The sequence below is a fragment of the Pristiophorus japonicus genome, chromosome 25, assembly GCF_044704955.1.
Source record: "Pristiophorus japonicus isolate sPriJap1 chromosome 25, sPriJap1.hap1, whole genome shotgun sequence".
In the NCBI taxonomy this organism is placed as follows: Eukaryota; Metazoa; Chordata; class Chondrichthyes; family Pristiophoridae; genus Pristiophorus; species Pristiophorus japonicus.
This window is the reverse complement of record NC_092001.1, coordinates 28,678,302-28,699,252: the sequence shown is the minus strand read 5'-3', so window position 1 is coordinate 28,699,252 and position 20,951 is coordinate 28,678,302. Positions and strand designations below refer to the sequence as shown.

Below are 20,951 nucleotides of genomic sequence, written 5' to 3'. Positions count from 1 at the left end.
GCCTAATCGTAGGCTCTCATTTTGCTTCAGATCTAATCCCAGGCTCTCGATTATGCCCCATGCCTAAATATGTGCTCTCAATTAGGACCAGGCCTAATCCTGGGCTCCCAATTAGGACCAGGCCTAATCCTGGGCTGTGAATTAGGACCAGCTCTAATCTTAAGCCCCCGATTAGGCCCCAAGCCTATTCGTAGGCAGTCGATTGGCTCCAGACCTAATCCTAGGCTCTTGATTAGGACCAGTCCTAATCCTAGTTTCTCAATTGGCTCCAGATCTAATCCTGGGCTCTCAATTTGGCTCCAGGCCTAAACCATGGCTGTCGATTACGACCACGCCTAAGCCTAGGCTCTCAATTAGGCTACAGGCCTAATCCTATGCTGTTGATTCGGCTCCTGGCCTAATCCTAGGCTGTCACTTACAACCAGGCCTAATCCAAGGATCTCAATTGGCTCCAGGCTTAATCTTAGGCCCTTGATTAGGACCAGGCCTAATTCTAGGCTCCTGATTTGAATCGGGCCTAATCCTATGCTCTCAACTAAGCTCCAAGCCTAATCCTAGGCTCTCAATTGGCTCCAGGCCTAATCCTAGGCTCTCAATTAGGACCAGGACTAATCCAAGGCTCTGAACTGGTGCCAGGCTCAATCTGTGGCCCTCGATTAGGTCCAGGCATAATCCAAAGCTCCTGATTTGGATCAGGCCTAATCCTAGTCTCTCAATTAGGCTCCAGTCCTAATCCTAGTCTTTAAATTGGCTCCAGGTCTAATCCTAGGCTCTCAATTAGGACCAGGCCTAATCCTAGGCTCTCGATTAGGACCAAACCTAATGCTGCACTCTCGATTAGGATCAGACCTAATCCTAAGCTCCTGATTAGGAGCAGGTCTAATCTTAGGCTCTCAATTAAGTGCAAGGACTAATTCTATGCACTCAATTGGCTCCAAGCTTAATCCTAGGCTGTCGAGTCGGACCAGGCTTAATCCTTGTCCCTCTATTAGGTCCAGGCCTAATCGTAGGCTCTCGATTCGGAACAGACATAATCCTAGACTCTTGATTAAAACCAGTCCTAATCCTGGACTCCTTCACATGCCACATTAGCGACAGCAGGTCGATCCACTACCGGAGAGAGGCGAGTAGGGTCTGGGGCACCTGCTGCCTAGGCTGTACCCCTCCAACAAGGCCACTGTCAGCGCCAGAGCCTAGGGCATGTGGGACACCGGCCCAGGGAGCGGGAGCGAAGAGGCCTCGTTCAGCATCTGATCAGAGGCCTGTATTAGTATGCCGATAGGCTCACAGGCCTTTCAGGGTAGGCCGAGGGGGAGTTGGTCCTTTCAATGTGGGGCTGAGAGGAAGTTGGACCTTTCCGGTTCGGCCAAGGGGGAGTCGGGCATTTCAGGATGGGCCGAGGGGGAGTTGGGCCTTTCAGGATCTGCCGATGGGGACTTCGACCTTTCAGGATGGGCCGAGGGGGAAACGGGCCTTTCAGGGTGTGCCGAGGGTGAGTCGGGCATTTCAGGATGGGCCGAGTGGGAGTTGGGCCTTTCAGGGTGGGCCGAGGGGGAGTCGGGCCTTTCAGGTTGGGCCGAGGTGGAGACGGTCCTTTCAGGGTGGGCCGAGGGGGAGTCGGGCCTTTCAGAGTGGGCCAACGGCCAGTCAGGCCTTGGCGAGCAGCGATGTTGTCGCGAACGTCCGATCTCGGACTCCGAGTCATCCTGTGTCCGGACATGGACTGGATCCTCGGGGGTCTCCTCACAGATCTCATCCAGGTTGGTGTCGGAATGACTCCTCCACAGGCTGTTGCGTCGCTGCCTGCTGTAGAGGGAGAGAGAGAGTGAGAGAGTGGGAGAGTGAGAGAGACAGGGAAGGAGAGAGATGAGAGGGAGAGAGAAGGAGAGAGAAGGAGAGAGAAGGAGAGAGAGAGAGAGAGAGAGAGACAAAGAGAGTGAGAGAGAGAAAAAGAGAGAGACAGACAGTCTGAGAGAGAGAGAGAGAGAAAGACAGAGAGACCGAGAGAGAGATAGAGACAGAGAGAGATAGAGAGACAGAGTGAGAGAGTGAAAAAGAGAGCGACAGACAGTCTGAGAGAAAGAGAGAGAGAGAAAGACAAAGCGAGGGAGGTGGAGGGAGAGAGAGGTGGAGGCTGAGAGAGAGAGGCAGAGACAGAGAAAGAGAGGGCTTGAGTGAGTGATGGATGGTGGGAGAGAGAGAAAGACAGACAGAGAGAGAGAGAAAGAGCACGATGGAGGGAGAGACAGAGAGAGAGTGAGAGACAGAGAGTGAGTCCCGTGCAAAATCAGGCCCCAGGTTACACTCCCCCACATTCCATCCCGTTCCCGCCCTCCCACTCCACACCGCCATCCTCCCTCCCACTCCGATCTGCTCTGCCCCTCACACTCTGCCCCACTCTCCCTCGCGATTCCACCCGGTTCATCCCCGTCCGACTCCGCCTTGCTCTCCGCCCGCACTCCGCCCCACTCTCCACACTCCCCTCCCACTCCGCCCCGCTCTCCCCGCTACCCTCACCCTCCACTCCGTTCTGCCCCCTCCCACTGCGCCCTGCTCTCCCGCCTCCCACTCCGCCCTGTTCTCCACCCTCCCACCATGCCCCACTCTCGCCACTCCCCTTCCGCCCCACTTTCCCCCCTCTGTCCCACTCTTCCACTACCCCCACGCTCCCCATCCCACTCTGACCCGCTTTCTCCCTCCCCCTCCGCCCCGCTTTCCCCCACCCCCTCCGTCCCACTCTCCCGCATCCCGCTTTGCCCCACTCTCCCACTCCCCCTCTCCCTCTCCCCCGTTCTCCCCCTCGCTCTCCCCCCACTCTGCACCTCAGCCTCCCCGCCCCCCGTTATAACCCACCCCCTCCCACCCACTCTCACATACACTCTCAGAAACACTCTCACACACACTCAAACACACACACACACTCACACACACACTCACACTCTCACGCACATATCCACAGAGACACACTCTCTCAAACACATTCACACACACACACTCTCACAGACAGACACAGACACTTACGCACAGAATCTCACACACACACACTCTCACACACACACTCACACATACACTCACGCACACGCACACACAGAGACACACACACACACTCACACACAAACACACACACTCTCACACATTCTCAAACTCTCACACACACACACGCATGCCACACATACACACACACACAAAGACGTAGAAATGTACCCATTTCGTTGCAATTCATCATGGTTTGTAGCATTCCATTCCGAACCCTGAGAATATGTTCACAGGTAAACTGTGTCCTGAATGACAGGACAAGCAGAGAGAGAAGGAGAGAGAGAGAGAAAGACAGAGAGAGACAGAGTGAAAGAGACAGAGAGAGACAGAGAGAGAAAGAGACAGAGAAAGAATGAGAGAGAAAAATCAGACAGATTGAAAGAGAGCGAGAGAGAGAGAGACTGAGAGAGAGCAAGAGAGGGAGAGAAACATAGAGAGACAGAGAGAGAGGGAGACAGAGACAGAGAGACAGAGAGAGAGCAAGAGAGGGAGACAGAGAGCGAGAGAGAGACAGACAGACAGAGAGAGAGACACAGACAGAGAAAGAGAGAGAGAGCGACAGAGAGAGAGAGAGAGAGGGAGAGACAGAGAGAGAGAGAGAGAGAGAGACAGACAGACAGACAGAGAGAGAGACAGAGCGAAGATACACAGAGAAAAAGACAGAGAGCAAGAGAGAGAGTGAGAGAGCGAGGCATAGAAACATGGAAAATCGGTGCATGAGTAGTTCATTTGGCCCTTCGAGCGTGCACCACAATTCAATAAGATCATGGCTGATCATTGACCTCACTACCCCTTTCCTGCTTTCTCTCCATACCCCTTGATCCATTTAGCTGTAAAGGCCATATCGATCTACCCCTTGAATATATCCAATGAACTGGCATGAAAAACTCCCTGTGGTTGAGAATTTCACAGTTGAACAAATCTGTGAGTGAAGAGGTTTCTGCTCATCTCAGTCCTAAATGGCTTACCCCTGATCCTTAGATTATGTCCCCTAGTTCTGGACTTCCTCAACATCGGAATCATTCTTCCTGCATCTGGTCTGTCCAACCTCGTCAGAATTGCATATGTTTCTATGAGATCCCCTCTCATCCTTCGCAACTCCAGTGACTACTGTCCCAGTCGATCCAGCCTCTCCTCATATATCAGTACTGCCTCCCCCGGTAATCAGTCTGGTGAACCTTCGCTGCACTCCCTCAATAACCAAAACCTCTTTCCTCAGATTAGGAGACCAAAACTGAACACAATATTCCAGGTGAGGCCTCACTAATGCACTGTGCAACTGCAGTAAGAACTCCCTGCTCCGATACACAAATCCCTTAGCTATGAAGGCCAACATACCATTTGCCTTCTTCACCGCCTGCTGCACCTGCATGCCAATTTCAATTACTGATGTACCATGATACCAAGGTCTCGCTGCCTCCATGTTGTTGCCCCCAAATTGGATAATCTCACATTTATCCACATTATACTGCATCTGCCATGCATTTTCCCACTCGCCTAACCTGTCCAAATCACCCTGCAGCCTCTTAGCGTCCTCCTCACAGTTCATACCGCTACCCAGCTTAGTGTCGTCTGCAAACTTGGAGATATATCACCCAATTCGTTCACCTAAATCCTTTATCTATATTGTAAATAGCTGGGGCTGCCGACACTGAGCCCTGCGACACTCCACTAGTCACTGCCTGCCATTCTGAAAAAGACCCGTTTATTCCGACAATCTGCTTCTTGTCTGTCAACCACTTCTCGATCCACGTCAGTACATTACCCCCAATACCATGTGTTTTAATTTTGCACACCAATCTCGTGTTTGTGACCTTGTCAAAACCCTTTTGTAAGTCCAAATACACCACATCCACTGGTTCTCCCTTATCTACTCTACTATTTACATTCTCAAAACAATTCTGGAAGATTTGCCAAGCATGATTTCCCCTTCATAAATTCATGCTGACTTGAACCACTCCTGTCACTGCTTTCCAAATGCGCTGGTATTTCATCTTTAATAAATTATTCCAACATTTTCTCAACTACTGATGTCAGGCTAACCGCTCTATAATTACCCGTTTTCTCTCTACCTCCTTTTTTAAAAAGTGGTGGTACATTAGCTACCCTTCAGTCAGTAGGAATTGATTTAGAATCGATAGACTGTTGGAAAATGATCACCAATGCATCCACTATTTCTAGGGCCACTTCCTTCACTACTCTGGCATGCAGACTATCAGACCCCGGGGAGTTACTTGCCTTCAATCCAATCAATTTCACGAACACAATTCCGTGCATAATACGGATTTCGTTCAGTTCCTCCTTCTCACATGACCCTCGGTCCCCTAGTATTTCCACAAGGTTATTTGTGTCTTCCTTTGTGAAGATAGAATCAATATATTTGTTCAATTGGTCTGCCATTTCTTTGTTCCCCATTATAAATTTACCTGAATCTGACTGCAAGGGACCTACGTTTTTCTTCATTAATCCTTTTCTCCTCACATATCTATCGAAGCTTTAGCAGTCAGTTTTCTGTTCCCAGCAAGCTTTCTCTCATACTCTATTTCCCCCTCCTAATTTGTCCTCCTCTACTGAATTCTAAATTTCTGCCAGTGCTGACTTTTGCTGCTTCTTCTGGACAATTTATATGCCTCTTCCCTGGATTTAACACTATCCTTAATTTCCCTTGTTCGCCAGGGTTGAGGCACCTTCGCCGTTTTATTTTTACTCCAGGCAGGGATGTACAATTGTTGAAGTTCATCCATGTGACCTTTAAATGTTTCACATTGCCTCTTCGCTGCCAACCCTTTAAGTATCATTCGCCTGTCTATTTTTGCAAATTCAGGTCTAGAAACATAGAAACATAGAAAATAGGTGCAGAAGTAGGCCATTCGGCCCTCCTAGCCTGCACCGCCATTCAATGAGTTCATGGCTGAACATGCAACTTCAGTACCCCATTCCTGCTTTCTCACCATCCCCCTTGATTCCCCTAGTAGTAAGGACTTCATCTAACTCCTTTTTGAATATATTTAGTGAATTGGCCTCAACAACTTTCTGTAGTAGAGAATTCCACAGGTTCACCACTCTCTGGGTGAAGAAACTCCTCCTCATCTCGGTCCTAAATGGCTTCCTCCTTATCCTTAGACTGTGTCCCCTGGTTCTGGACTTCCCCAACATTGGGAACATTCTTCCTGCATCTAACCTGTCTAACCCCATCAGAATTTTAAACGTTTCTATGAGGTCCCCTCTCATTCTTCTGAACTCCAGTGAATACAAGCCCAGTTGATCCAGTCTTTCTTGATAGGTCAGTCCCGCCATCCCGGGAATCAGTCTGGTGAACCTTCGCTGCACTCCCTCAATAGCAAGAATGTCCTTCCTCAGGTTAGGAGACCTAAACTGTACACAATACTCCAGGTGTGGCCTCACCAAGGCCCTGTACAATTGTAGCAACACCTCCCTGCCCTTGTACTCAAATCCCCTTGCTATGAAGGCCAACATGCCATTTGCTTTATTAACCGCCTGCTGTACCTGCATGCCAACCTTCAATGACTGATGTACCATGATACCCAGGTCTCTTTGCACCTCCCCTTTTCCTAATCTGTCACCATTCAGATAATAGTCTGTCTCTCTGTTTTTACCACCAAAGTGGATAACCTCACATTTATCTACATTATACTTCATCTGCCATGCATTTGCCCACTCACCTAACCTATCCAAGTCGCTCTGCAGCCTCATAGAATCCTCCTTGCAGCTCACACTGCCACCCAACGTAGTGTCATCCGCAAATTTGGAGATACTACATTTAATCCCCTCGTCTAAATCATTAATGTACAGTGTAAACAGCTGGGGCCCCAGCACTGAACCTTGCGGTACCCCACTAGTCAGTGCCTGCCATTCTGAAAAGTCCCCATTTACTCCTACTCTTTGCTTCCTGCCTGACAACCAGTTCTCAATCCATGTAAGCACACTACCCCCAATCCCATGTGCTTTAACTTTGCACATTAATCTCTTGTGTGGGACCTTTTACGAAAGCCTTCTGAAAGTCCAAATATACCACATCAACTGGTTCTCCCTTGTGCACTCTACTGGAAACATCCTCAAAAAATTCCAGAAGATTTGTCAAGCATGATTTCCCTTTCACAAATCCATGCTGACTTGGACCTATCATATTACCTCTTTCCAAATGCACTGCTATGACATCCTTAATAATTGATTCCATCATTTTACCCACTACCGCTGTCAGGCTGACCGGTCTGTAATTCTCTGTTTTCTCTTTCCTTCCTTTTTTAAAAAGTGGGGTTACATTGGCTACCTTCTACTCCATAGGAACTGATCCAGAATCAATGGAATGTTGGAAAATGACTGTCAATGCATCCACTATTTCAAAGGCCACCTCCTTAAGTACTCTGGGATGCAGTCCATCAGGCCCTGGGGATTTATCGGCCTTCAATCCCATCAATTTCCCCAACACAATTTCCCGACTAATAAGGATTTCACTCAGTTCCTCATCCTTACTAGACCCTCCGACCCCTTTTCTATCCGGAAGGTTGTTTGTGTCCTCCTCAGTGAATACCGAAACAAAGTACTTGTTCAATTTGTCCGCCATTTCTTTGTTCCCCGTTATGACTTCCCCTGATTCTGACTGCAGGGGACCTACGTTTGTGTTTACTAACCTTTTTCTCTTTACATATCTATAGAAACTTTTGCAATCCGTCTTAATGTTCCCTGCAAGTTTCTTCTCGTACTCCATTTTCCCTGCCCTAATCAAATCCTTTGTCCTCCTCTGCTGAGTTCTAAATTTCTCCCAGTCCCCGGGTTCGCTGCTATCAAAGTTATATTTCCATAAGTTCAGGACCCTAGTCTCTGAACTAACTGTATCACTCTCCATCTTAATCAAGATTTCTACCATGTTATGGTCACTCTTTCCCAAGGGGTCTCGAGCAACAAGATTGCTCATTAGTCCTTTCTCATTACACATCACCCAGTCTGGGATGGCGAGCCCTCTGGTTGGTTCCTCGACATATTGGTCGAGAAAACCATCCCGAATACACTAAAGAAAATCTTCCTCCACCAGTTGCAAGCAGTTTGGTTAGCCGAATCAATATGTAGCTCAAAGTCTCCCATGAAAACTGTTGTACCTTTATTGCATGCATCCCGAATGTATTGTTTGTTGCTTTCCCCAACGTCACTACTATTGTTTGATGGTCTGTACACAACTCCCTCTAGCATTTTCCACCCTTTAGTTCCAACCATACAAATTCCATATCATCGAAGCTAATTACTCTCTTCTGATCATGGACACATCAAATATTGGACAGACTGTGTTTGAAACAAAGCTGATTTATTCGATATTTATACACAATAATAATCTCCAGCTCATATATAGGGGTTATTAAATCATCAGATACAAACAATAACTGCCAGAATGAACATGGTTCAGTGCCCAATGAAATCACAATAAATCCTGGTGTATTCAAAAAATTCAGGCATCCAATGTCGGCATGCTGAGCCAGCATTCCTCGCGGGTTGAAGATACCGCACACAGACTACAGGAGCTCAGTGCGCAGGCGCGGTCCCTGGCTGTGTTTGGAGCATGCGCGGTCCGAGTAATGGCGGGGGACGCACGTTTTGCACAGGCTGATCAGAATTTTCAATTGCAGCGGGTCGGAGGGGATTATTGGACGAGCGGCGAGCAGGGGAGGCTTCATTTACAACTGGTGCTCGCCGGAAGCCCGGAGTAATAACCGGAATATTGACGGCTGCAGCTTCCGGGCTTTCTCCCGCTCACAGGGCCAGACTAACGGCGTCCATCTTTGTACAGCAAGTCAGATAAAGCGCTCCGCCATCTTGATTCAGTGAGAAGAATATCGCATGCGCGGCCATTTTTGTGCAGGAACGAAGTGAATGATGTCACTGTCTGTTTCCAACCAGGTCCAAGTGGGGAAAGAAATGTCTCAAATATTTCATTTTCACTCTCCACACTCGGATTTCTCACCATCTCCGCTAAAGACGATGCTCAGTTCTGAGCTTACGGTTTATGTCCACACAATTACATTAGAAATAGGAGCAGGAGTAGGTCACTTTGCCCTTCGAGTCTACTCCACCTTTCAGCAAGATCATGTGTGGTCTGATCATAGACTCAGCTCCACTTCCCTGCCCGCTCCCCATTACCATTTATTTACTTATCGCTCAAAAATCGGTCTATCTCTGCCTTAAATATATTCAACGACCCGGCCTCCACAGCTCTCTGGGGCAGAGAATTCCACAGATTTACAAACCTCTGAGAGAAGAAATTCCTCCTCAACTCAGTTTTAAACGGCTGGCCTCTTATTCAAAGATGATGTCCTCTAGTTTTAGTTTCCCCTGTGAGTGGAAATATCCTCTCTGCATCCACCTTGTCGAGCCCCCTCATTATCATTAAGTTTCAATAAGATCACCTCTCATTCTTGTGAACTCCAATATGTATAGGCCCAACCAACTCAACCTTTCTTCATAAGACAACCCCCTCTTCTCCTGAATCAACCTAGTGAACCTTCTCTGCACTGCCTCCAATGAAACCATATCCTTCCGTTAATACGGAAATCAAAACTGTACGGAGCACTCCATGGGTGGCCTCACCACTACTCTGAACAGTTGTATCAGGAATTCTCTGCTTTTATACTCTATCCCCCTTGCAATAAATGCCAACATTCCATTTGCCTTCCTCATTATTTGCTCTACCTACACACTAACTTTTGTATTTCATGTACAAGGGCCCCCAGGTCTCTCTCTAATGCAGCTCTTTGCAATTTTTTTCCATTTTAATTATAATTTTTTTTTCTATTATTTCTGCCAATGTGGATAACCTCACATTTTCCCACATTATACTTCATCTCGCAAATGTTTGCCCACTCACTTAACCTGTCTATATCCCTTTGTGTCCTCACAATTTTTGTATCAAGGGGTATGGAGAGAAAGCAGGAAAGGGTATACTGAAGGAATGATCAGCCATGATATTATTGAATGGCAGTGCAGGCTCGAAGGGCTGAATGGCCTAATTCTGCACCTCTTTTTCTATGTTGCTATGTTTCTTACAGCAAACTTGGTCCCTTCATCCAAGTCATTAATATAGATTGTAAATAGTTGAGGAACCAGCACCGAGCTGTACGACATTCCACTAGTCATGTTTGCCAATTGGAAAATTGCCCATTGATCCCGACCCTCTGTTTTCTGTTTAGCCAATCCTCTATCCATGCTAATATATTAGCCCCAACCCTGTGAGCTTTTATCTTGTGCAGTAACCTCTTATGTGGCACCTTATCAAATGCCTTCTGGTAATCTAAATACACCACCCACGGCTTTCCCCTGCTCATTACACACTCAAAGAACTCCAGCGAATTTGTCAAACATGATTTCACTTTCATAAAACCATGCTGAATCTGGTTGATTGAATCATGCTTTTTCAAATGTCCTGCTACTGCTTCCTTAATAATGGACTTAACGGGTAGATAGTGTCCTGCTTTTTGTCTGCTTCCTTTTTCAAATAGGGGCGTTACATTTGCGGTTTTCCAATATGTTGGGATTGCCCTAGAATCCAGGAAATGTTGGTAGAGTAAACATAGAAACATAGAAATTAGATGCAGGAGCAGGCCAACGCGGCCCTTCGAGCCTGCACCGCCATTCAATAAGATCATGGCTGATCATGCAACTTCAGTACTCCATTCCTGCTTTCTCTCCATACCCCGAGATCCGTTTGGCCGTAAGGGCCATATCTAACACCCTTTTGAATATAACTAATGAACTTGCCTCAACAACTTTCTGCGGCAGGTACCTCCACAGGTTAAGCACTCTCCGAGTGGACAAGTTTCTCCTTATCTCGGTCCTAAATGGCTTACCCCTTATTTTTATACTGTGACCCCAGGTTCTGGAACTCCCCAGCATCAGGAACATTCTTGCTGCCTCTAACCTGTCCAATCCCATCAGAATTTTATATGTTTCTATGAGATCCCCTCTCATTCATCTAAACTCCAGTGGATACAAGCCCAGTTGATCCAGTCTCTCCTCATATGTCAGTCCTGCCATCCCGAGAATCAATCTGGTGAACCTTTGGTGTACTCCCTCAATAGCAAGGACTTCCTTCCTCAGATTAGGAGACCAAAACTGAACACAAAATTCCAAGTGTGGCTTCACCAAGGCTCGTTGCAACTGCAGTAAGAGCTCCCTGCTCCTATACTCAAATTCCCTAGCTATGAAGGCCAACATGCCTTTGCCTTCTTCATCACCTGCCATACCTGCATGCCAAACTTCAATGACTGATGTACCATGACACACAGATCTCGTTGCATCTCCCCTTTTTCTAATGTCATCATTCAGATAATATTCTATCTTCCTGTTTTTGCCACCAAAGTGGATAACCTTACATTTATCCACATTATACTGCATTTGCCATGCATTTTCCCACTCACCTAGCCTGTCCACGACCCCTGCAGCCTCTTAGCATCCTCCTCACAGCTTAGTGTCATCTGCAAACCTGGAGATATTACATTCAATTCCTTCATCTAATTCATTGATGCATATTGTACATAGCTGGGATCCCAGCACTGAACCCTGCAGCACACCACTGGTCACTGCCTGCCATTCTGTAAAGGACCCGTTCATTACAACCACTGCATATACTATCTCTGCAGCTACTTCTCTTAAGACCCGAGGATGCAAGCCATCAGGTCCAGGTAACTTGTCCGCCTTTAATCGCATTATTTTATCAACTACTACGTCATTCGTGATAGTGATTGTATTATGTTCCTACTGACCTAAAGCCCATTGATTATACACTATTGGGATGTTTTAATGTCTTCTACCATAAAGCACTCTTACCATCTGTTTTCATATTTTGTGCTAGTTTACTTTCACAATGTATCTTCATTCTCAATCATTTTTTTAGTTGTTCTCTGCTGCCTTTTAAAAATGTCATCAATCTCTGGCCTCCCACTACTCTTGGCCACACTATTTGCCTTTGTTTTCAATTTGATACCCTCCCTTATTTCCTTAGTTAGCCATGGATGGTTATCACTTCACTTACATTCTTTCCTTCTCATTGGGATATATTTTTGTTGGAGGTTATGAAATATCTCCTTAAATGTCTGCCTCTGCTCATCAACGATCCCATTCTTTAATCTATTTTCCCAGTTCACTTCAGCCAACTCTGCCCTCATACCATTGTAGGCTCCTTTATTTAAGCCTAGGACCCTGGATTGAGAACCAACTTTCTCACCTTCGAACTGAATTTTAAATTCAGCCTGTTAGCGCGAGCGAAATCCTGGAAGAATCACTCGTTGCTTTGCGTCGTTTCCAAACATCAAAACGGTCTTTATTACGCCGCCGGGGAGAAAGCCTCTGGATACTTCAGACACAACTCTCCACCGAACAAAGAAATTCATCGATATTTATATGTTTTACAACAGTTCATTACAATTACTCAGCCCATGTCGGCCGGACACAATCCAATCATAACGGTAATAGATTACAAATCGGTTTCTTTGGGCCAATTGGGATTGGCCCCCAGGCACCGGAGGACTGCGTGATCATTTCATGTTTAGCTGTGGCTTACTCGTGTCCTCGTGATATTCGCCAGACCCCCTCATCTCTACTGTCCTTGGGTTCTGCCTGTGTCTAACCTTATCTTAACCTAGTTGCAGGAATTCCTTTGTTCAGTATTCTGCTAGGATATCTTTTCTGGGAGTTGCTGATCAGAGTCATTCTGCTGAGCTCGCCCTTTCCTGTGTTCCTGTACACGGAACTGGAATGTCATCAGCTACCCAGAAATGTACTTAAGCTGGTTAGCTGAATTCCCCTCGTGCTTTGCAGAATCCCTGGCAGTCAGTTAATATCTGGCTGCTATTTTACGCATACATACAAATATATATTCAGCAGGTGCCTTTGCCTTTGGAAGCAATCTACAACAAACCATATTATCGTCACTTAATCCCAGAGGATCTTTTACTATGAGATCATTTATTAATCCTGCCTCATTACTAGATCTAAGATAGCCTCATCCCTGGTTCCTTCCGCAATGTACTGTTCAAATAAACTATCCCGGATCCACTCTATGAACACGTCCTCAAGGCAACCCTGACCAATTAGCTTTGTCCAATCAACTTGAAGTTAAAAATCATTATTATTATTATTGCCGTACCTTTATTGCAAGCTTCCATTATTTGTTGATTTATACTCCGTCCAACAGTGTAGATACTGTTAGGAGGCCTATAGACTTCGCCCACCAGCGACTTTTTCCCTTTATTATTCCTGATCTCCACCCTAACTGATTCAATATCTTGATCCTCTGAGCAAATATAATTTCTCACCAATGCACTGATCCCATCCTTTATTAACAGAGCTACTCCACCTCCATTTCCATTCTGTCTGTCCTTCCGAATTGTCAAATACCCGTGAATATCAAGTTCCCAGTCCCGGTCAACTTGCAACCACGTCTCTGTAACGGCTATCAGATCATACACATTTGTATCTATTTGTGCCGTCAACTCATCTATTTTGTTACGACTGTTATGCGCATTTAGACAGAGAGCTTTTACGTTTGTTTTTTTACCCTTTTTTCCTGCTTTTTTCCTCTGTCCTTCAAACTCACTGTCTACATTTTTGCGTTCTAATTGCAGCTTTACTTCCCTCCCGAATGAATCTATTCTCAGGTACCTATCTCCCTGCCAACCTAGCACGAACCCTCCCCAAAAGCACGAGCAAAAGCCAGCGCGATGATATTGGTCCAGGCTCTGTTGAGGTGGAACCAATCCGGCTTGCAGACGTCCCACTATCTCCAGAAGCAGTCCCAATGCGACAGGAATCGAAAGATCCCCCTCCTGCACCATCTTTTCAGTCACGCACTCATCTGCTCTATCTTCCTATTGCTGTACTCACGAGCTCGTGGCACTGGGAGTAATTTTAAATATTACCCGAGACCATGTCACTGTTTAATATAAACCCCGTCTCGGTTTGTATTACACTGGACCCTGTCTCTGTTTATATTACACTCGACCCTGTCTCTGTTTATATTACGCTAGACACTGTCTCTGTTTATATTACACCAGGCCATGTCTCTGTTTATATTACACCAGACCCTGTCTCTGTTTATATTATACTCGACCCTGTCTCTGTTTATATTGCACTAGACCCTGTATCTGTTTATATTACACTGGACCCTGTCTCTGTTTATATTGCACTAGACCCTGTCTCTGTTTATAGTACACTACATCCTGTCTCTATTTACATTACACTAGACCCTGTCTCTGTTTGTATTACACGAGGCCCTGTCTCTGTTTGGGTTCACCAGCCCCTGTCTCTGTTTATATTACAAAAGACCCTGCCCCTGTTTATATTACACTAGGCCTTATCTCTGTTTATATTTCAATTGACCTTGTCCCTGTTATATTGCACCAGACACTGTCTATGTCTATATTACACTGGGCCCTATCCCTGTTTGTATTACACTAGACCCTGTCCCTGTTTATATTACACTAGACCCAGTCTCTGTTTATATTACACTAGACCCTGTCTCTATATTATTACATGGGACTCTGTCTCTGTTTATATTACACCAGACGCTGTCTCTGTTTATATTACACCAGACGCTCTCTCTGTTTATATTACACCAGACCGTGTCTCTGTTTATATTACACTAGACCCTGTCTCTGTTTATATTACACTGGACCCTGTCTCTGTTTATATTACACTAGTTCCTGTCTCTGTTTATATTACACTAGACACTGTCTCTGTTTATATTACATTAGACCCTGCCTTTGTTTATATTACACCAGTCCCTGTCTCTGGTTATATAACACCAGACCATGTCTCTGTTTATATTATACTAGACCCTGTCTCTGTTTATATCACACTAGACCCTGTCTCTGTTTATATTACACCAGACCCTGTCAATGTTTATATTACACGAGACCCTGCTTTGCTTATATTACAACAGTACCCTTTCTCTGTTTAAAATTCACTAGACCCAGTCTCTCTTTATTTTACACTAGTGCCTTTCTCTGCTTATATTACACCAGACCCTGTCTTGTTTATATTACACTAGACCCTGTATCTGTTTATATTACACTGGACCCTGTCTCTGTTTATATTACGCCATACACTGTCTCTTTTTAAAATTAACGAATCTCTTTCTCTGTTTATATTACACTAGACCCTGTCTCTGTTTATATAACACCAACCCTTTCTCTGTTTATATTACACAAGACCCTGTCTCTGTTTATATTACATTAGACCCTGTGCCATTTTATATTACCATGGACCATGTCTCTCTATATTTTACACGAGAGCCTGTCTCTGTTTATATTACACTAGAACCTGTCTCTGTTTATGTTACACCAGACCCTGTCTCTGTTTAAATTACACTAGACCCTGTTTCTGTTTATATTACAACAGACCCTGTCTCTGTTTATATTAGACTCGACCCTGTGTCTCTTTATATTACACTGGACCCTGTCTCTGTTTATATTACGCCAGACCCTGTCTCTGTTTATATTACACTAGACTCTGTCGCTGTTTACATTACACCAGTCGCTGTTTACATTACACCAGACCCTGTCTCTGTTTATATTACACTAGACCCTGTCTCTGTTTATATTACACTAGACCCTGTCTCTTTTAAATTACACTCGACTCTGTCTCTGTTTATATCACCCCATATTTTGTTTCTGTTTATATTACACTAGACCGTGTCTCTGTTTATATTACACTAGACCGTGTCTCTGTTTATATTACACTAGACCCTCTCTCTGTTTATATTACACGAAACACTTTCTCTGTTTACATTGCAGCAGTACCCTTTCTCTGTTAAAATTCACTCGAGCCTGTCTTTCTTTATTTTACACTCGAGCCTGTCTCTGTTTATATTACACTAGACCCTGTCTCTTTTTATATTACACTAGATCCTGTCTCTGTTTATATTACACCAGACCCTGTCTCTGTTTAAATTACACAGGACCCTGGCTCTGTTCATATCACACCAGACCCAGTCTCTTTTTAAAATTAACTAGACCCTGTTTCTGTTATATTACACCAGACCCTGTCTTTGTTTATATTACACCAGACCCTGTCTCTGTTTATATTACACCAGACCCTGTCTCTGTTTATATTACACTAGAAGCTGTCTCTGTTTGTATTACACCAGACCCTGTCTCTGTTTATATTACAGTAGATACTATCTCTGTTTATAGTGCACGAAACCCTGTCTCTGTTTATATTACACTAGACCCTGTCTCTGTTTATATTACACCAGACCCTGTCTCTTTTTATTTTACACTACATCCTATCTCTGTTTTTAGTACACGTGACCCTGTCTCTGTTTATAAAACATTAGACAGTATTTCTGTTTATAAATAGAAGATGAACCTGCACAAAACAGTGGTCTGGCCTCAATTGGAGTATTATGCGCAATTTTGGGCAAAGCACTATAGAAATAATGTGAAGGCCTTTGAGAGGGTGCAGAATAGATTTACGAGAATGATTCCAGAGATGAGGCACTTCAGTTACCTGGACAGACTGAAGAAACTTGTGTTGCAAGGTGCATCGAGTATAAAAGCAGAGAGGTCCTGCTGCAACTGTGCAGGGTATTGATGAGGTCACACCTGGAGTACTGCATACAGTTTTTATCTCCGTATTTAAGGAAGGATAAACTTTCATTGGAGGCAATTCAGAGAAGGTTCACAAGGTTGATTCCTGAGATGAGGGGGTTGACTTATGAAGAAAGGTTGAGTAGATTGGGCCCACACAAATTGGAGTTCAAAAGAAAGAGAGGTGATCTTATTGAACCATTAAAGATACTGAGGGGGCTTGACAAGGTGGATGCAGAGAGGATGTTTCCACTCATAGAGGAATCGAGAACTAGGGAGCATAATTTTAGAATAAGGGGTTGCCTATTTAAAACTGAGATGAGGGGGAATTTCTTCTCTTGAGTGTTGTAAGTACTGGGAATTCTCTGCCTCAGAGAGTTGTGGAGGCTTGGTCATTGAATATATTCATGGCGGAGATCGACAGATTTTTGAGCGATATGGGAGTAAAGGGTTCTGTGGCGTGGGCAGGGAAGTTGAGCTGAGTCTGTGATCGGATCAGCCATGATCTTATTGAACGGTCGAGGAGCAGAATACACAGATTTCAGGTGATTGACAAAAGAACCAAAGATGACATAAGAAAAAACCTGTTTGCGTAGCGAGTGATTAATATCTGGAATGCATGGACTGAAAGGGTAGTGGAGACAGATGCACTGCTGGATTTCAAAAGGGAGTTGGATAAGTACCTGAAAGAAAAACAGTTGCAGGGCAGTGGGGTAAGGGCGGGGGAGTGGGACTGGCTGAGGTGCTCTTGCAGAGAGCCAGCACGGGCTTGACGGGCCGAATGGTCGTCTTCCGTGCTGCAACCATTCTCTGATTCTGTGGTTCTAACTCTCTCCGTATAAGCCATATTCCCTTCACCCTCATATATTGATCCTAAGTGCATTGATAATGGAAACGCAGAACGACCAATCCAGAGCTGCTCTGTATCAGGGTGGGCAATAGATGCGGAAGTCGCTCCCTGGCCTCCTGTGTGGGTCTGTTTGAGCTGGAGTGGAAAGAGGGGAGAAGCTACTGGATTTCACCCCCAGTACCTCTGAGACCCGTAGGACCCAACAATTTCCGATGAGAGACTGTCAACGGCGGTGGATTCTAGGGGAGATTAGGTTGAGAAACACACACTGTCCGCACAATATAGAAGAGTATAGGTTTAGGAACATGTATTTCTGTAGAGACTTTCAATGTACAGATTTGTTTCAATCTATTCTTGGGAAGTGGGGTGTCGCTAGCAAGACCAAAATATATTTCCAATTTCCATTTGTCCCTTGACAAGATGATGGTGGATCTTCTCGAACCGCTGCAGTCCGTGTGGTGAAGGTCCTCCCACAATGCTGTTCGCTGAGGAATTCCAGGATTTTCACCCAGTGACGATGCAGGAATGGTGATATATGCTCAAGTCAGGATGGTGTGAGACTTGGGGGGGAACTTGGAGGTGATGGATTTCCCATGCACCAGCTGCTCTGCTCCAAGTCCAGGGAGAGGTTGTGGTTGTGGGTGGTTCTGTCAAAGTTCTGGTTCTAGTTGCAAATGTATAAAGTCCCTCACCTTCCGCCTGGTCACCTCTCCCTCCACCCATAGAGTGTTGTGTCGGCCCAGACCGGGTGGTGGGTTCCCGTCCCTGAAGAACATTAGTGACTAGTTGGGTTATTACGACAATCCGACAGCTTTCATGCTCACTTTTATTCCGCTGATGGCTCCACAAATAGCCAGGTTCATTCAGCTCAATTCCACAACCTGCCTTTGTGTTTTTATGGGTTTTCTCTCACCCAAACGTTTTCCTGTTTGAAATTCACTTTACAGGGTATTAAACGGGGCGGATTTGTCGACCGGAGGCTCAAACCAAACATCGCATTAAGATCTGACGGAGTCACGCGATTCATCAGGATCTGAATATCATCGGCCTTTGGCCATGGAAGCAAAAAGCACTGTTCACAGCGGGGAGAAACGGTACACGTGTTCTGTGTGCGAACAAGGCTTCAGCCGATCATCAACCTGGAGCGACACAAGTGCAGTGACACTGGGGTCAAACTGTGGAAATGTGGGGACTGTGGGAAAAGTTTCAAATTCCCATCCCAGCTGGAAACACACCAGCGAGGTCACACTGGGGATGGCCATTCACCTGCTCTGAGCGTTGGAAGGGATTCACTCGGTCATCCCACCTGATGGAACACCAGCGAGTTCACACTGGGGAGAAGCCGTTCACCTGCTCTGAGTGTGGGAAGGGATTCACTCGGTCATCCACCCTGCTGAGTCACCACCAAGTTCACATTGGGGAGAGGCCATTCGCCTGCCCTGAGTGTGCGAAGGGATTAACTAGTTTATCCAACCTGCTGGAACACCAGCGAGTTCACACTGGGGAGGGGCCATTCACCTGTTCTGATTGTGGGAAGGGATTCACTAGTTTCTCTAACCAGCTGAAACACCAGCGAGTTCACACTGGGGAGACGCCGTGCACCTGCTCTGAATGTGGGAAGGGATTCAATCAGTCATCAAACCTGCTGACACACCAGCGAGTTCACACGGGGGAGAGGCCGTTCACTTGCTCCGATTGTGGCAAGGGATTCACTACATCATCATACCTGCTGATACACCAGCGAGTTCACACTGTGGAGAGGCCGTTCACCTGCTTCGATTGTGTGAAGGGATTCACTGGGTCATCCAGCCTGCTGAGAAACCAGCGAGTTCACACTGGGGAGAGACCGTTCACCTGCTCTGAGTTTGGGAAGGGATTCAGTCGGTCATCCACCTGCAGAAACACAATCGGATTCACAAGTAAATGCAGGGGTTGGAAATTGTTGTTATTGCTGCTGTTAATCACATCCCGACTGGACCATGTTCATTCTGACAGTTGGGGTTTGTTTCCGCTGATGTTAATAACTCATGTAACTGGACTGAACTTTAATATTTGGGTTACAGACACATAAATTAATGTAGCTTTCAACACATTGGTGTCGATTTTTGTCTTTCCCACCCTAGTGTTTAGCATCACCTGTTTGGCACTGAGAAAGGACAATCTGAGGGGAGGATTGCATGGGAGGAGAACTTCATCCTGGACATAGTCCTTCAGGGCGCCACTGAGAGGGGCAAACGGCACTTTGATCTTTCTCATCTCTCTTCACTGACAGCAAAGTCACCGTGCGGGTTAATTTTGACACGTTTAAGGTGCGGATGATATCCACCCAAGGGTGTTTAAAGAGATGGGACTGGTGCTCTATCAGCCCCTTGCCCATATCTCCATCAGCTCAGCAGAGTCTTGGGTTGTTCCCTGAGATTGGAAGGTAGCACGTGTAGTTCCCATTTTTCAAATTGGGCACAAGTTTGAGTTCAGGAACTGAATGCCTATCAATGTGACCTCGAAGGTGCTTGAAGGGATCCGGATAGATGCTGTTTTCCATCCTGAGGAAAGGGAAGTGGCCATTAGAGACACTGTACAGGAATTCCGGTTAAAAAAAAGGCCACATCTTACTAACGAGCTTGAGTTTGTAAAGACGTTCTTAAGTTGGTGGATGGGGGAATCCGGTTGACATTGTCTACCTCAGGGGTGTCAAACTCATTTTCAATGGTGGGTCTGATCCAATATCCTGACACTTGGCATGGGCCATATTAAGTAAAGGCTATTAAAATAGGAATAAATTAAGATAAGCTATATTGGAATTTACATTTAGCTTTTATTAACTACCGCTGCTCACGATCCCTGTCATCTCTTAGCTTGAGCATTTGTGAACTGACCCTGTTCAAACTATAACCACACGGATATCGGTGCATGGTTCTGCCTGTGACCACAAAGTTGTGTGACTGCCATTCACAGATAGCGTTTCCTTATTTCACATCTCCATACAAAGACCATCACTTCTTACATCCCCTTTCTACACAAAGGCAGCAGACATGAGCAAGGACGTGAGGCTTATTAAAACACACATTTCATTACAGCAACGGTTATACTGGGAGAACTGTTCAGTTATTTCCCATTACAGGCAACATGCCAGGCAAATCAGTGGCACACCGGCACCTGATCAGTGTTTCATGGGCCGACAGGCTTTTCTTAAATAGAATAGCTGAGTAGATATGAACTCAAACCAGCTTTGCAGGCGGAATGCTCTATTCACACATTGAAGGTGAGAGAGATGCTGTGGGGCACAAACTAAGTCCAGTAACTGAAAGTGATTAACAGACTGGGATTTGTGTTTAGTGATCCCGGGTGTGTTACCAATACCAGCAAAGATGAAGCCCAAGGAATAAAAGGGACAGTGAATACTGTCTCACTGTGAGTGAGTCAGAATGAGAAGCTTTAACAACAACCGATGTTTCACAAAGGGAGACCTCACC

The 20,951-nt window shown here is 45.7% G+C and overlaps 1 pseudogene; it reads left to right on the top strand.

The window, feature by feature from the left end:
- LOC139238107 (zinc finger protein 271-like) overlaps window positions 1-19,240 on the top strand; it is a 142,906-nt pseudogene extending 123,666 nt beyond the window's left edge.
- The last annotated feature ends 1,711 nt before the right edge of the window (window positions 19,241-20,951 follow it).